General features: G+C 38.0%; 1 long non-coding RNA gene across 1 annotated transcript; it reads right to left on the bottom strand.

Annotated features, from left to right (window-relative positions):
• Positions 1-3532: 3532 nt before the first annotated feature.
• LOC129660031 (uncharacterized) lies at positions 3533-5224 on the bottom strand. The gene is made up of 2 exons (XR_008718317.1): positions 5086-5224; positions 3533-3687 (listed from the first exon to the last, which is right to left on the bottom strand). It is a non-coding gene; the product is annotated as an uncharacterized LOC129660031 (long non-coding RNA).
• Between the last annotated feature and the right edge of the window lie 1220 nt (positions 5225-6444).

The raw sequence follows: 6444 nt of genomic DNA, 5'->3' as shown, positions 1-6444 counted from the left end.
CATGGGGTCGCAAAGAGTCGGACATGACTGAGTGACTGAACTGAACTGAGTACTTAGTGATCAAACAATAATAAAACTAATTTGGGGTAAAAAGAAAAAAAAAAGTGTTACTTAATTTTTAGTCTGCATTCTGCTTGTTTTCCATTACATTTTATTCAGTTGGAACAACACAATTAGATTTCAATATTTTTTTCTCCATTTTGTTCTCCTAGGCTACACTGAATATTTAAATTATAAAAAACTTTATTGATTTTTTTCTTTTATCATGAAAATGTTCCTCTCTTATTAGGTTGGTGAGCGTATTTCTTAACTGAACTTAAATTTCCAACCTGAATTACTTTGTAGTACAACCTAATGTCCCATGCAATAATGTTATACCTGTATTTGTGTCAAATCTAATTATGAAGTCTTGATTTGTGTAATGTGCAAGAAATTATTTCCACTTTCCCTACCATGCAAACAGATCAATTTTCTCATTAGCCGTTTCTATCAGTCTTGATTGCTTTAAACTTATGCTTTTCATATTACTCTGTTTCCTAGCCAAATTTTGTCCTTACTTCATGTAGAGACAGATTTATCACATTTTAAGAAATTTATTCATGTGGACAAATTAACTATATAAATCAGTAATAGTGTGATATTTTTCATTATTTTAATTATTAATTATTTACTTTATCCCATCATAGTCTTTCTACAATCTTGAATTGATTTATTTTTGCCCTTTACTTTATTTCAGAATTTAAGAACAAATAAGGATATGAGCCACAAAGTAGGTGACAATAAAAGATGAAGAGGAAGAGGGGCATAAAACTCATGTTAGGAGCACAGCTTTGGATATAAGACTCTAAGGAGAATTCTTTGGGCACTATGCTCTGACGAAAGGAGTTATGTGGTGGTGAATAATTTTCCCACAGATCTTTTGTTCCTTAATGTATTTGATGCACAAATAAAAATATGGGTTGAAAGTTTGCAGAATGTAGTTTGTGTGTTTACAAAGGGGGCTGTAAAGTGAATGTGCTGATGCGTGTGAAATCAGACATGCTGTAGATAATGGGCACTATTAGGAAGATAGGCTCAGAAAAGGGTGAATGCTTCTGTGAATGCCAAATTGTATTTATTGTCTGCATGTAACAACCATTCACCAAGTCCATATTCAAAGTGTTTTTTAATAAATGCTTTCTTACAAGAAGGTTGATTCTGTTTCATCAGTGGAAAAATTACAGTAGTATTTCAGTTCAGTTTAGTCGCTCAGTCATGTCTGACTCTTTGCGACCTTGTGGACTGCAGCACACCAGGCCTCCCTGTCCATCACCAATTCCCGGAGTTTACTCAAATGTCCATTGAGTCAGTGATGCCATCCAACCATCTCATCCTCTGTTGTCCCCTTCTCCTCCTGCCTTCAATCTTGCCCAGCATCAGAGTCTTTTCTAATGAGTCAATTCTTTGCATCAGGTGGCCAAAGTATTGGATTTTCAGCTTCAACATCAGTCCTTCCAATGAATATTCAGGACTGGTTTCTTTAAGGATGGAGTGGTTGGATCTCCTTGCAGTCCAAGGGACTCTCAAGAGTCTTCTCCAACACCAGAGTTCAAAAACACCAATTCTTCAGTGCTCAGCTTTCTTTATAGTCCAACTCTCACATCCATACATGACTACTGGAAAAACCATAGCTTTGACTAGATAGACCTTTGTTGGCAAAGTAATGTCTCTGCTTTTTAATATGCTGTCTAGGTTGGTCATAGCTTTTCTTCCAAGGAGCAAGTGTTTTTAAATTTCATGGCTGCAGTCACCACCTGCAGTGATTTTGCAGGCCCCCCAAATAAAGTCTGCCACTGTTTCCCCATCTATTTGCTATCAAGCGATGGGACCAGATGCCATGATCTTAGTTTTCTGAATGTTGAGTTTTAAGCCAACTTTTTCACTCTCCTCTTTCACTTTCATCAAGAGGCAGTAGTATATACATGATGAAAAACAGGAATGCAACTTTGATGATTCCCTCCTTTACAGTTCCAAATCTTCAAGACCCTGGTACTCAAACATGATGCTAAAAAAACTCTCTTAATCTCTTTGTAGTTTCAGTAGAAACAGTTGTGTAGTTACTACCAAATTTTCTTTTCTAGTCTGTTTTTATGTTTATGTATGGAATTTATATAACTAAACCTCAAAAAATAAAATAAAATAAGGGGTAAAACCAAGACGTTTCCTGTTTAAAGTCCCAAACTGAATGATTTGTAGAATTGTACTTCTCAATCTATTCTTCCTCCAACAAAACCCATTAATTTTCTTGTGAGGAATCAGGATCATGATTAGGTCAAAAACTCTTTGTTGACACTGTTATATTTGAGAACCAAGGGCAGTGTGTAGCAACATTTAATAAATAAATGTTTGTTGCATGAAAAGTAAGTGAAAAAGGAAATAATCCTACTGTCTGCATCGTAATGCAGACCCTATGGTTTTCAAATGTTAATATTGTGGTTTTCCTGACTATCAAAAACAAATCTAAATTTAAGGCGAACTTTTTTCTAGTCATCTAGTCACTGCTGCCAAATAACACTCTGAATCTGGATTTATGTCTATTAAGGCTTATATGTGGCTAGGGCAAGACAACTTTTCTGCTCCATGGGAACAAATTTAGAAATCAATCTTGGATTTCGGACAGATGTATATGATGGAGCAAAAGACTATTGGGTTTATTGGAGACAGACTGTCTCTTGAACCAAAAAAGATTCCATCTTTATCTAAGTTCCATTCAGTTCAGTTCAGTCCCTCAGTTGTGTCCGACTCTTTGCAATCCCATGGATCACAGCACACCAGGCTTCCTTGTCCATCACCTAGTACCAGGGGCTTGCTCAAACTTATGTTCATTGAGTTGGTGATGCCATTCAACCATCTCATCCTCTGTCATCCCCTTCTCCTCCTGCCTTCAATCTTGCCCAGCATCAGGGTATTTTTTAATGAGTCAGTTCTTCGCATCAGGTGGCTAAAGTATTGGAGCTTCAGCTTCAACATCAGTCCTTCAAATCAATTTTAAAAACTGATTTCCTTTAGGATTGACTGGTTGGATTGCCTTGCAGTCCAAGGGACTCTTAAGAGTCTTCTTCAACACCACAGTTCAAAAGTATCAATTCTTTTGTGCTCAGTTTTCTTTATGGTCCAAATCATATATCCATACATGACTACTGGAAAAACCATAGCTTTGAAGTAGTGGCCAAACTTCCACCCTTGGACCCCAAAGGTGGTCCAATGGTTTGAGACATTTTTTAACCTCATCACAGTTACAGTCATGCATTATATTTGATGGTCATTTGAAAATGACCATATCATTTGCCATTTAAACCAAGACCCTGCTGATAGTGGAAGAGGTGCTGTTGACAGTACTGGAAAACAGTAGAGGATGGTGGTAATACAGGAGTATCTCTCATTCCCTTTCTATGACCCCTCCTTTTGTTTTCCTCCACAATACTACAACACACTGTTGCATGGTGGTATTAACCTTTATTGAAAATGTAGAGCAAACTAAATTAAATCAAGGTGGCTATTTAGACATATAAATTTTATTCACTACCCCTTATCTACATAACTTCCTAGTAGAAAGAGTCAATTGCCACTTGGTAAGGCTCAGGTAGATTTTTAGATCAGGACATCCATAGGCTTCATTTCCAGTGAGATATGTGTGTTCTGGGGCAACTGGAAATATGAAAGGCAGAGATTACTCTATAGAAAGCAAAGAGGGTGGAAAAGAGAAGGAATATGTCCTTCATTTGAGAGTTAATGGTAAATTACAGTATTAAAGCATAGTGTTGTTGTTGTTTAGACTTTAAGTCATGTCCGACTCTTTGCCAGCCCATGGACTATAGCCCACCAGGCTCCTTCATTCAGAGTATTTTCCAGGCAAGACCACTGATGTGAGTTGCCATTTCTTTCTCCAGTTAAAGCATACAACCCAATACAAATACCACTTCCCCACTCCCTTACACAAACACACCGAATTTGTATGCTTTTATTTCTGTTTGGGAGAGGTGTTAGTAAAATACCAAAAAATCAAAATAATAAAGTGAATTTTTTGTTTTTTGTTTTTTTCCTTATTGATAAAACTTGGTGTGAAGGATTACTACAAAGCTATACAATTATGAAAACACCAGATAAATCACTACAGTAAGACTGAATCCAGGTCAAACATGGGCACATATTCAACACTGACCACTTTAGCTAACTGCATTTTTAAACCAGAAAGCAGATAGTCTAAGGCTAGAAGACACTTAGATATTACAAGATATAAATCTCCCAAATTACTATAATGTGATTATTCTAAAAATGAGAAATATAATTACTAATTCATTTTGAAGCAGGGGGCAGGGCAAAAACTTTGAAAGACTGACATAGCCTGAGGACACAACATAAACTGATTTGAACCAAGTAAGAGCAAGAGGGCAGATCATCAACCTCCACCAGACCTTGTGCCCTAGTACATGCTCACTGTAACATATTAGCAAGCTAAATGACATACCCATTGGCAAAAAGCATGACAGTTCCAAGGCTGACCATAAAGACCAAAATGTGAGTAGTGGACCAACTCCTGGCAATCTCCACCACTTCTCAAAAACAGTTGAAATAATTCTCCCACTCATTAGCCCATGAAATCACCTAGCCACACCTGATTTTGGAGCCACTCTCATCTTATTAGATGGCCCACACTCTGTCTGTGGAATGTTATTCTCTCTAAATAAACCCACTTCTTACCTATAATTTAATCTCTCACTGAATTCTTTCTGCGATGAGACATCAAGAACTTGAGCTTCAAGTGTTGAAATCAGATGTGTTATTTCTGTTGGAATACTATGGGGTTTGGCATGTGTTCAAGTCCCATACTGATTTTTGACCAGATTTGAATCTTGGTTGAGTGGATTCAAGTCCCAATCTGAATTACACCGTTTCAAATTTGAATTTGAATATTTTTGTTGTGATACTCATTTTAGACAGAATGTATTTAGACGGTGACACATACATCATCATTTTCTATAGTTTTCTGAAATTTGTGTAAAACATGCCATATGATCTCAATTTTAGTGGTAGTAAGTATCATACCTGGCTCTTGATTAATGTGGAGTCAGTGGTTGGCAGCAAAGTTGGAGAACAGCTTTTGTTTCATGGTAAGATTTCACAGGGTCTAGATGGAGACAGCTGGAGGCAAGTATGGAGATTTAATCCATGATAATAGCAGGATGGACACATGTTAACCAACAAAGAATGGTTTTGAGCAATGAGGAACTTTAGTTATTCTTATCAGAGTGTGAAATTTAACAAGGACACTTTAGGGCTTCCTAGCACTTGAGTCTTTTTCGTTTTACCAGCAGGACTCTAACTTCAATGAGGTCTTTATTCAGAATATCCTTCATTTTAACTGAGAACAAATGTTCATTTACCAACAGAAACAGAAGATCATGACAACTGACTCTGTAAATCTTTACCTGAACTCCTTATGGAGGGACACATTTATTTGATTTTTCTTGTGTTTTCAGTGGAGAGAACACCATCTGAGTAATTCTACTGGCCCCTCTTTGCTTCCTCTTTCATTACCCTTAGCAAACCATAGTCAATTTGAAAAAAGGAATTCAGTTTAGTTCATTTCAGTTGCTCAGTTGTGTCTGACTCTTTGCCACCCCATGAATCGCAGCACGCCAGGCCTCCCTGTCCATCACCAACTCCCGGAGTTCACTCAAACTCACATCCATCGAGTCAGTGATGCCATCCAGCCATCTCATCCTCTGTCATCCCCTTTTTCTACTGCCCACAATCCCTCCCAGCATCAGAGTCTTTTCCAATGAGTCAACTCTTCACATGAGGTGGCCAAAGTACTGGAGCTTTAGCATCATTCCTTCCAAAGAACATCCAGGGCTGATCTCCTTTAGAATGGACTGGTTGGATCTCCTTGCAGTCCAAGGGACTCTCAAGAGTCTTCTCCAACACCACAGTTCAAAAGCATCAATTCTTCTGTGCTCAGCCTTCTTCACAGTCCAACTCTCACATCTATATGTGACCACTGGAAAAACCATAGCCTTGACTAGACTGACCTTTGTTGGCAAAGTAATGTCTCTGCTTTTCAAAATGCTATCTAGGTTGGTCATAACTTTCCTTCCAAGGAGTAAGCGTCTTTTAATTTCATGGCTCCAGTCACCATCTGCAGTGATTTTGGAGCCCCCCAAAATAAAGTCTGACACTGTTTTCCCATCTGTTTCCCATGAAGTGATGGGACTGGATGCCATGATATTCGTTTTCTGAATGTTGAGCTTTAAGCCAACTTTTTCACTCTCCTCTTTAACTCTCATCAAGAGGCTTTTCAGTTCCTCTTCCCTTTCTGCCATAAGGGTGGTGTCATCTGCATATCTGAGGTTGTTGATATTTCTCCCGGCAATCTTGATTCCAGCTTGTGCTTCTTCCAGCCCA

Source organism: Bubalus kerabau, chromosome 9 (assembly GCF_029407905.1).
Source record: "Bubalus kerabau isolate K-KA32 ecotype Philippines breed swamp buffalo chromosome 9, PCC_UOA_SB_1v2, whole genome shotgun sequence".
NCBI lineage: Eukaryota > Metazoa > Chordata > Mammalia > Artiodactyla > Bovidae > Bubalus > Bubalus kerabau.
Note: the sequence above shows the minus strand (reverse complement) of the source record. Positions and strands in the feature narration are given on the sequence as shown.